At 38.2% G+C, this 11,916-nt stretch overlaps 1 non-coding gene across 1 annotated transcript; it reads right to left on the bottom strand.

Annotated features, from left to right (window-relative positions):
- Positions 1-10,924: 10,924 nt before the first annotated feature.
- LOC122064000 lies at positions 10,925-11,032 on the bottom strand. Its single transcript, XR_006135542.1, has one exon. It is a non-coding gene; the product is annotated as a small nucleolar RNA R71 (small nucleolar RNA).
- Positions 11,033-11,916: the final 884 nt, after the last annotated feature.

The raw sequence follows: 11,916 nt of genomic DNA, 5'->3' as shown, positions 1-11,916 counted from the left end.
GTAAATTCCATATTGGTAAAGGTGTTTTCATCTTACTTTATGTGGATGATATGTTAATAATGGGTACAAATTTGGACATAGTAAATCAAACTAAAAAACTGCTTATGTCCAATTTTGATACAAAAGATATGGGTGAGGCTGATGTGATTCTTGGAATCAAGATCATCAGAAAAGGAAGAGAGATAATTTTATCTCAGGCACATTATGTTGAGAACATGCTTAAAAAGTATAGTTATTTCGACTCATCCATTATTAAGACACCTTTAGAGATGGGATGCCATTTGCAAAAGTATTTGGGTGAACCTGTAAATCAAAAGAAATATTCACAAATCATAGGCTCTGTTTCATATATAATGAATTGTACTAGGCCTAATATCGCATTAGCAGTTGAAAATCTGAGTCAACAAACTCACAATCCAAGTAAAGAGCATTGGCATGCCCTTGACAGAATAATGAGATATTTAAAGGGTACAATAAATTATGGATTTCACTATAGTGAAAATCCTACTATTTTAGAAGAGTATTGTGATGCTAATTGGATATCAGACACAAATAATTCCTTAGCAACTAGTGGATATGTGTTCACACTAGAAGGTGGAGCAATTTCATGGAAATCAGTAAGACAGTCATGTGGTATAAGATCCACCATGGAAGCGGAATTCATAGCTTTCGAAAAAGTCAAAACTAAAGCTAAATAGCTTAGAAGTTTAATGGAATATTTTTCATTGTGGTAAATCAGTGCCTTCCATATCAGTTCATTGTGATAGCTAGACAGCAATAGCTAAAGCAAAGAGTAGGGTATGCAATGGAAAAATGAGACATATTCGTCTAAGGCATAACCTTGTAAGGCAATATATAAATGAAGGAATTATAGTTATAGATTTTTTGAAATTAGAAAGCAATTTAGTATATATATTCATAACGCCAATGCCTACAAAGGTTATTCATAATTCATCTAAAGGAATGAGCTTAAAGCCTATGTCATAGGTCATGTGATGGACACCCAACCTATGTGAAGAGGTAAAATCCTGAACTAGGTTCAAAGGGTACAAACGAAGTCACTGGATGACATGTCTAGTATTACTAATTAAGTGCTCATTTTGGTTAGATGGGAAAGTACCACAACAAAGAAAAGAGGATGAGTTATAAACTCTTAATAAAGCGGAATCTCATAAATAATGGGGGTGTGTTAACTATGGTGCACATTATGCACTAACCTAAGTGGGTGTAGAAGGTGTGGCCGCCTACTGGTAAGAATTTTAAAGGCGAATTCTCAAAACATCCATGAGACCAAGATAGGGGACAAAGCCTAAAACAAATGTCCAAGTTTTATTATAAAAAGGGAATTATCGAACGTTGACTGGTAGGATATGGATGGTGAGCTAGCCAGCTAGGATGAAGATGAAAGGTTTAAGAAGTCTGACTTCACCCGTACTCTGTAGCATAGTTCATCAGACCTAGTGTAGGTTCAAGTCTTAAAGACACCTGCAACGATGTGTCCTACTATGTTTAATATACTCAGTGTTATGTCTGTTTTTATCAACATTTTTTGAAACTTGTGGGGGAATTCTTGGATTTTATATTATAAAATATAAAATATTACTTTAGTATTTAAAGTTTCAAATAATGTTAAAAACCTTTCCCCCCTTTTTGTACACAAGTAAGGACAACTTGCATAAGAGCTAAATTAACCTTTTGAAGTTATAGTCCCACATTGGTTTTGGATGAAAGGTGTGAGGGATATATAAGTAGGATTGTTTCTTAAGGGTGCAAGCCCTTTGGAGAGGAACTCTCCCTTCTCATATGTGTGTGAGGTCTCTTGGGGTGCTTTTGAATCACACATGTGCACGCGCACTGAGCCGGCCCGTGCCGTGGCCAAGGGCAAGGCCAGGGTTGGGGTATAAGTATGGGTGTGGGTGTCAAGAGATGTATATTTTTACACAAAATTTGAATTTTTGAATTTCAAATTCAAGTTCCAATGGACACATGAAAGGACCCATACGTACAGTTACCCATGTGTTACATGAAAGGACCCATACGTACTTGTACAATAGTTCATATGCATCCATTGGCATAAAACATGTACCTGTACATATACAGACACCCTTGTACTTGTATAGACACCTCCTTTTCTTTAAAATAGAAGTCCAAAACGAATTTGCTCTTTGTTATGTTTTGGGAAACCTTACTGTGGGGTAAAAGTGCTCTCTGCCAGTATCATTTACTTAGTGTTCTGCAGACAAACAATCTCTGTTTTGCCTAAAACTCTATGTTTTTCAACCTTCCTTACACAGTACAAATACTGCGTATTAAGTTCGTTTTCCCCTATTGCAGTCACTTATTGGAGATGCACCTTAAGTGTTTGAAGAGTTGTTTTATCTTAGAGGTGAGGAGGTAAGGTCAACCCGGTTGCATACAAATATAGGGGGGGGGTTCAAATACCTTAAGGAGAGTATACCAATACAACTCAACTCTAAATTTATTAGAGGTTTTCTGTTTACTTTCCTGCATCTCTATTTTAACTTGTAAGTGATATTCTCCTTCTTTATTTAATAATATTTTATCAAGTGTTTGTCAAAGTCTTACACCTATTGCCTAAATTCTGTTTCTTACAATGTGAAAGGTAAAAACCACAAGACCTAGTCCAGATCAAACTTCCACTATATAAATAATGGGATTAAAATGTTCCACTCTAGTTAAACAAGAGGCTATCAATCATCAAGGGAAATAACCCACTCTTGGGTAGTAAAAATTTCTCACCAAATAATAAGGTGGAATCATAAAAATACTAACACTCATCTCAATACTAGCAATGATAAATATAGGAAGAATTGTCACATTTCCTACTCCTTAGACAAGGAAATCATCACTACAAATTGAAAGAGAACATCTAAATTACTGTTTACTTCTCTTTTTCTCATGGATATAAGTACTCGCAGAAAGATCGCTTAAAAAAAAAAAAAGGAGAGAAGTAATAGAATGAGAGTGAGGAACTGATGAGGTCATGGCCTCATTACACTTTTTATCAATTAAAAACTGAATAAGAGAGAGATGAGAGAGTGAGGCAGTTTATGAAACCGTCTCCACATGAGGAGGCACCCAACATTCAAAGAAATAAGAAAGAAATGATATATCAAAATACCAAGAACCCTAGAGCATAGAGATAGATAGGAAACATAATAGACGAAAACTGATTTTGATCACAAACGACAGTAGCAGAATTGGATAAATATAGTACCATAAAGAGCAAGTAACATTCAATATAGGAGAAATAAGAAAAATTTCTGACCTGTTTTAGCTTTTGTTGCAAGACAAGATTGAAACTAAAAGAACATAGAAGAAAAGATAAATTCGCTAAGAATCCACCTCATAAATTTGTTGGTGAATCCCCCTAGTGGAATCATTGTGAATCCTCACAACAAAGGAATAAACTAGAGCTTAATTTCATCAAGACATTGGCTCAATATCGGAGGTAATAAAACTACATCCAGGCTAACACAGTCTCTCAATTCCTAATTTACTTAAAAAATATAGAAATTTCTAACAGTAAAATGGAAAAGAATTGAAATGATAAAGCCTTGAAAATATAAATTAGCAACAACAACTAAAAGGAAAAAAAAAGAAGAAGAAGCATCTAAGGCCGTAGTTGGGGTTGGAAAGGGACAATATGAACCCCATAGCCCAATCTAAGAAAATAACAAAAGATATAATGACAACATATAATATTGGATAATAAATTGGGGCATCGAGTTCATCTCCAAATGTCTCATTGCCTTTGGAGAGCATCTTCAGAAGCTCACCCATGAACTTCCAAGTTTCTTGTGGGAATCCATAAATGTATTAGAAAACTTGATAAAAGAAACTCAAATTTTTGAACTATTATTGCCACTGCTACCACTGCTACTACTGCTACCACTGCTGCTGAAGGTTGGACAACTGCACAAGGAAGACTGCTACTGCATCTGCATCACCTAAGCCCTGGGTAAGTGGTAGAATTGCATTACCAACTGTGTGTTTATTAATAGCATAATTCGGTTAACAGTATGGGTCAGTAATAAATAAAATTGGCTGTTGGGAATTAATCCTTGGGATATGATTCAGATCTCTACAGCTGAAACCCCAATTTTAGGACAAGAATTGGGACCCCATTGGCTGTCAACCTGTCCCAATGAACCCTAAATTAAGGGGATTTTACCAATTAAGTCTAATTAGTGGTAATTGGAGGTGGAATAGAACCATAGATGCCCTGAATTCTCGTAGATCTGCTTTACTCCGCCCAAGTGCTTGCCCCTTACTAATAAAGGGAACATGGAGGGTGGTTGTAGATCACAAAGAAAAGGCCTTACTTTTACTTACTCATAGGGGGCATGCGTTAGCCCTTAAAAGGTTTAGAGTTGGGGCTTTCTTCGCATGCTTGAGCGTTGACGCGGCTTTTTGGTCGTATCTTGTTGGTGTTCTACCTTTGCATAATCTCAGTCCATAGTGGAAGGCTCCGCACTTGAGCCTCGTTAGACTCAGCGGAAGTGTAAGGTGTAAGTGAAGAGAATAGAAGAGATAAAGTCCGTCCCTTAGTCTAGTCTATATCCACATCTGACGCAACTCATTACCGATGCCTCATTACTACTTTAAAAATGAATTAACAGCTAAGAAATTTCATAACCTGAGCTTTCCTTAACCAGCTGGCCTTACTTTGTAACTACTCCGTGGGCAGAGTGAGCAGAATTTTAATTGACTCACCTGAGCAGGGAAATTTGGGATTTTGGACCCAATTGGCCCTGTAACTAGTGAATAAACCCAAATTGGAACTGGACATGGGTTCTCATAATTTTTATTAATGGATCTAGTGGTAATTTAGTCATGAATTAAATGGGAAGGAACTCTGTTTGCTCAATTTAACACGATTCCCACTTAATTCCCAGAAAACCTATTTGGGACCAAATAAACTGTAGCAGGATTTCGTGTAATTGATTGTAAAAGGGTTATCTGACACCACACACATGCCCTAAACCATATAGAGAAGATGTGAAGTGAGATCCAAGACCCAGGAAACTAGAATTGGGTTGGCAAAATTCACCTACAGTTTAGGGTAGAATTCAGATTCTACAGGCCATAACCGGTGGGTGGCCACAACTTTGACCTACCGGTGGGAATTATGGATAGTATCTTTAACCCCAATGCTATTGCGTGGTCTTTGCCCTTTCTGAGAAATGTGTAACACACACTTGGCAGGAATTTTGATTCACACAAGAAGGGGGTATTTTTGGAAGGAATTAATAAGGAAGAAAAGTGTCTGAACATACCCCAACTGTGCGGTAAAATCCCAATCAAACTAAAGGCTATGATGATCCACTGACTACCTCAATTATGTGTCTGGTGGCCATTAGTCTGTGACTTGGTCTTGGTAGATGGACAATGGACCCATGATTGTGTAGGTTGGGTTAGTAACCTACACATGAGTTATATAACAGTGGACTAATTAGGTTAATATGTGGGAGAGATACTGATCTAGGGTCAGTACCTCTGCTCAATAGCAGGTTTGGATTATGGTGAGGGAATTCAATAGAATTTTGGAAGTTGTGTTGTCCTCGGATAGTAAAGAATGAAACTAACCTTAAATATTGAATTGCTAAAATTAAGAAACTAAGATAGTCGACGAGGCTATGTGATGATAGGAATTCAATGAAACTGGCATCAGATTCGGGTATCAAGGTGAGAGAGTGCTTGATTTATTTTATGAAGTGTTTCTATATTTCGATTCTGTGTGTTGATTTGTAATGCTGTGTTATCTCTGTTTTGGATGTATTTTGTATAAAAATTATAAATTGCATATGTGGCATGGATTTACTGAGATTGTGGTGACCGAGGTTTTATGGATGTGATTAGTGATGTAGTGAGGTGGTAGTAATTATATCATTGACGGTCTGAGGCACGATATGACCGAGGGGTGGATTTTGATACCATGGGCTCAGAGGTTAGTATTATTTTTTTTGCCACAATTGGATGATTGGATGCTATAGATGCATCTAGATTCCATTTGGTTAGGTCACATCCTAGTGCTATAACCCCTTGCCAATAGGGGTGAGGTATTGGCTAATCCCACTAGGTGGTAGGAATTAGGGGACTACTATGTCCGGGTATGATGTACTATATCCATAGAGGGCACAACATTGTACGACATACTATATGCATGACTGTCGGACAACATGGGTGACCGATGTGTTAGATTCTGGAACCATGATTGTCAAGGGGTTTCTATTTAGGGGTTGGTTGGGGGACCAAGGTTGTTTCTGGGATTGATTGACTCCTGCTTGCAACTAGCTCGTATATCTGAAGCCCGACTTATTTGGGAGAGAATACTACCTATGTTGCTTATAGCACTTAAACCCACTTATTGAGATTTACTAATTAGAAATGGTATTATTATAAATGAAAATGGATCATGTGGCTGTGCATTTGTGGCATCAGGTTTTGATTTTTATTCTAAGCATGCATTTGGCATCATGTTTGGATGTGTACTTGCCTACTCACCCCTTACCAAGCTTGTAAAGCTCCACTCAACTATTGATTTATGTTTTTAGATTGTGGAACCGGAGCTGAAGCGGACGGGTGTTCAGCAATGGTTGTGAGGTCGTGTCTTCGAGGCACCATGGAGAGGACTATGATTCCCTTTTTATTATGTGATTTATATTTACGTTGTCGGTAAAATGTATTTATTTATGCAACTGTGGGTTGAATCCCAATTTGGCCTTGTAAATATATTCTCACCACTTTAGACTTGATCACCAAGGGTAATATTATAATATAAATTTTTATATGCATACTCTGATTTTAGTAGGTGATCTTGTGGTATTGTGAGTTCATAGACAGTTTCTGTGATAATGGTGGAGGTAGGCTGACTGGGTCAAGAATCCAGTGCCATATACCTTGGCCTATATTTGTGGCAGGGTGTGACAAAGTGGCATCAGAGCGTGATACTCTCTACGGAACTCTCAGTGCATAAGATCATAGGTCTGATGGTGATTAATTAGGGTTTAAAATTAAAAATTGAAAGATAAATATATAAAACACAATTGACAACTAGGAGACGAGCACATGTGTATAAGCCGTAAACACAAAATAATTTTATAAATATCATAAATTGATTTCACATAGCTTTGTACATCATATCCTATTGAGAAACATAAGATAGGAGAAGAGATAAAAAAAAAGGGGGTCGATAGACATACGTAAAAAAAATGATTTGAGTCAGTCAAAAAGTGAAAGTAGATTGTCGAACACTGCTGGGCTGCTTTATTGGGGCAACTGTTAGTGGAGGAAGAAGACTGTTGAGGCTAAGGCTAGAATTGTGGAGGCTTGTACTCAGGTGGGACAGCCCAAGTACTTAGATAGACCCTACACCAAAGTCTCCAGAGTAGTGACACGGGAATTGAGTGTGTCTAGTCTCGTGGTGACCCATGAATCCATAGAGATCACACCAGAATGTGCGTGCGAGAAACCTCTCTCAATATAATCCATGATCTCCCACATGTCTGGAACACCTATGGAAGTGGAAGGTGTGAAGGAACTAATAGTGAAGTAAGCTAGAGGGTTTGGAAAAGTATTCAAATCAAATCTCACAAGTGGTGGAGGTGGTGGAATTCTACCTCGAGGTGAGAAGCATCCTGAGATGTCTCTAGTGGGACCTGAACAGTCTGTGGGATCTCCCCCAATGGTACAGATTCATGTACATCCTCTTTGTCATCATGTGGAACGTGCTCCTCAAACTCATCCCCCACATCGACCTTGACATCCACACCCATATCTTGTGGTGGATTTGTGATACCCTACTTTTTAAACCTGGTCTAATTACACGGTTGACCCGGTTTAACCATGCAGGACCCGAACCGGAGAGGCTTAAGGCGGGTTCCTTATGGGCCATGATGGCAAGGGTGACCTTGAACACAGGTTGGCCAGACAAGTCCGAGTCAGTGCCAGAGGAGACTGGTGTACCCAAGCCGTGTACATGCACATATCATAAGGCCATGTACGGATAAAGCTGGTATGTAGCCGTATCCTAAAGCGTATCCGTATAATATACCTTGTGCCGAGAGTGAGATTTATGCCGAGAGTCAAATTCCACCAAAATCCCACTTGTTGGCCAATTTTTGGTCCTCAGGTGGGAGGTCACAGGTGGGCGCATCCGCCCACCTGAGTGACCCACTGATGAGCACATTTATGTGTGAAATCTAGGACAGTAAAACATGCATTTTACATATTTAGAATGGAGCTACCTTGGGTTTTACTCTCTTTTTGCAGGTTTTATATTTTCAAGGCTTTAAGGACTATCGGGCGCTATATCTTCAATTTTACACGTAAAGAGGTCCTATTTCTTTTCATAGTTACGAAGAGGACAAAATTCTGAGCAAGATGGACGTGTTCAATTAAAAGTACACATTCGTTTGGTCACCTGTACAAATGATTATTCTTTTCGGGTCAGAAAAAGAATAATGGATCAGAACTGAACTGAGATGCAGAATCAGCCCGTTTGCAATTGTTCCAGAGGTACAAGGAATATTCCAAATGCCAACAAGGATCGATGGACCACATCCTTAAGTGATTGAAGATTTGTTTTTGGTAACAACAACTACCTAGTGTAGTTGGTGAGCTATGGTGTGCAAAATTCCCTTGCTCACCAAGAGGTCTCAAGTTCGAGTCTCATGGTCGTTTTTTTTAGAGAATTTGTTGAAGATTTCCTGCTTTTCATTCACTTAAAGCACTAAGGGCATGGAGGGGATTTCCACATCAAATTAGAAGCAAGGAAAATCGTGGAAGCAAGAAGAGAAGAAAAAAAAAAGGAAAGAGAAAAAAAGGGGAGAAATAAAGATTGTCCAAATCTTCTCTCTCCTCCACATCATCACCAAAGATTGTCCAAATCACACAAAGGAAGAAAAAAATCGTCCCTAGGAGAGAGAAAAAGAAGAAAAAAAAGAGGAAAGAAAATAAGCAAAAAAATTATAGGAAATTTATTTCTCTCTTCTCTCTCCGCCACCTTAGCACTTTTGGACTCAAAAGATCTCACAATCAATTGTGGATTTCTCCCTTTTAGGAAAGATAAAATTGTTACTCTACCTCCCCATTCCCTATAAATACAATTCATGTAAGAGGAAGAGAGACAATTCATTCTTCTTCTAGTTTTTTTTAGTTGCTCTCTCTTTCTCTTGCTCTCTCTTTAGTTTTAGTTCTTCTTTATCTTTTCTTCAATCACTTTTGTAATACTTTTTTTTTTATTTCAATTAATGCAAGCACTTTTTTATTTTTATTCAGCCTTTTTATGTTTATGATTTATGCAATTGAGTTGTAATTTTTTAAGTTATAGTTCTAGGCTTAGATCTAGGTGACAAGATCACGAGCCGTGGAGCAATTTTTTTTCAAGTTCAAGCATTGATTCAAGTAAGTAGGCTCCTTCAGTAGTCTTCTCTCCCCCCTCTCATTCCCTCTTCTGACTACCCTTTCTTTCTTAATTTAGGATTTTTATTTTCAGTCGTTACATTATTGTTATCCCTTTCCCCCAAGGTTCATAGCGAGTGTATGTGTTGGCTTTGCCCCTCCTAGCCATAGAACCATCAATTTATTATTTTTATTTTAATTGTCTCCCTTTCCCTAAAGCCAAGTAGAGTGACTCTCTAGTCAAGTAGGGAAGCTCATATTATGATGCATCCCTCGGGCTAAGTAGAGAAACCTACTTGTGAGTCTCTCTCTAGCTTTATCCCCTGTCTTTTACTTTATTTTTATTTCAGCATTTTTTTCCTTTATTTATTTATTTATTTATTTTTAAATGCGTTGGTTGTTTATTTTCAGTTATTTAATTATTTAATTTTAATTACGTGGCTTGCGTCTTTAAATTCCTAGATGACGAATGGTTAGGACGTTATTTTAGATACATATGTTTAGGACGGTAATTAGAATTAGATCACAACCATTAATCGGTTCACTTTCGCATTATTAAAAGAAATAAAAAAATAAAGTGGCTGCTCTCCCTGTGTTCGACCCGTAGCTACACTGATCCGTACGCTTGCGGTTACATTTTAAATTTCAAACAAGTTTTTTCTGTCGTTGTCGGGGAGACAGTTCCATGTTATTTTTCACTTTCTTTTGGTAAATCGGAGTGCTTTGTTTGCTTTGTTTTATATTTTTCCTTTTCTTTTATTGAATTCCTGAGAAGAACAACTTGCAATAATAGTTGTATCAGTGGAGGTCGCCATGCCTCACAGTATGATAAAGACAGGTTTCGCCCTGTAGCAGTACCTCAGGAATTGACCTGAGCAACCCCGGATCCCTACCGGTAAGCTCCCAAAAAGCCAAAAAAAAAATTCAAAAAAATCAAAAAAATCATTAAAAAATTTTTGCTATCCATTCTTTTGTGCTTGTCTTACTTTAGTTGTGGGTAGTTTTCTATTGCATGAGTGTTAGGTGGGTACATAATATTAAGAATCGGTTAGAAAGAAGAGATCCAACAAGTAGTGACCCTATACGTTTGCTCTCTTTAAAACCCTTCAATATGGGAGACCAACAGCAAAACCCTTCACCTAAATCTCTGAAAGATAGGTTCTACCCTGCTAGAACAGCCCAACCTTCCTGCATAGTTCTACCACAAGCCTAGGGCAACAATTTTGAATTCAAATCTCAATACATCACTATGTTGCCCCACTTCCATGGGTTGACCTCTGAGGATGCATACCTATTTCTAAGGGAATTTGAAGAGGTATGTGTTCTAATTAAGATCCAACAGCTTTCTGATGATGCTGTTAAGCTTAGGTTTATCACTTTTGCATTGAAAGACCAAGCTAAGAAGTGGTTGTATGGATTACCCACAAATTCCATAACCTCATGGGAATAGTCCACAGTTGTCTTCCTTAAGAAGTTTTTCTCAACTCACGAGACTAATAAGCTTAGAAGTGATATCCTTCAGTTTAGGCAAAAGTCTAGTGAGTCATTTTCCAAACTTATGGAGAGATTCAAGGATCTACTCTAAGAATGCCCCTCACCATGGCCTAGACCTATGGCATTTATGTCAAATAATTTATGAGGGTATTGATTATCCAACTAAACAAATGATAGAATCTATGTGTCCTGAGGGATTCACATCCTTTACAGATGAAGGAAATGCATGGGAATTCTTACTTGACTTAACTGACAAAACCCGTGAGTGGGAATCAACCCAAGAGAGTGAAAGAATCATAGAAGAAAAAGGATATTTTGTGGATGGGATAGTAGCCAAGGAAGCCCATTTGGATAGCCTAATCAAGAGGATTGAGGCTATTATTCCAAGAGAGCCATCATCAGTCAATTTGGTTAAGATTTGTGCTTGGTGCCAATCCCCTGGACATGTCATGGAAGAATGCCCCAACACCTCTGGGGGCACTTCTAATGATAGTGTTAATGCCTTATACCAGAATAATCTATATAGTAACACCTACAATCCAGGATGGAGAAATCACCCAAATTTCTCTTGGAATCAGGGCAACCAAGCAGGACCTTCCAATTTCTATAATCAAGGTCAACCTGGACCCCAAAGGCCTCCCTTTGCACAATAATCTTTTTCCCAAAATACTTTTCCTAGGTCAAATGTAGGACCTCAGGCGAGTTTTCCTAGGGCCCCTCTTCTATCATCTTATCAGCAACCCCCTGGGTTTACCAACACTGGAGAGGCAAGTAGAATAAGTGACTTGGAAAAAAATATGGCCCTCCTCATGACAAGCCATCAAAATCTTACGAGAGAACTTACCCAAGTTGTCTCAATTATGCGTGAGAGGGAGAAGGGAACTTTACCCAGTCAACCAGAGCCTAACCCTAGGCATCATCAACCTGTTAGTTTACAAGGACCAACTAATGCACCACTGAATATAGTACAAGGTCAGACTCAACAAGGGCCCTCTA

This window comes from Macadamia integrifolia, unplaced genomic scaffold (assembly GCF_013358625.1).
Source record: "Macadamia integrifolia cultivar HAES 741 unplaced genomic scaffold, SCU_Mint_v3 scaffold1509, whole genome shotgun sequence".
In the NCBI taxonomy this organism is placed as follows: Eukaryota; Viridiplantae; Streptophyta; class Magnoliopsida; order Proteales; family Proteaceae; genus Macadamia; species Macadamia integrifolia.
The sequence above is the reverse complement of the archived record's forward strand: the minus strand, read 5'-3'. Positions and strand labels throughout refer to the sequence as shown.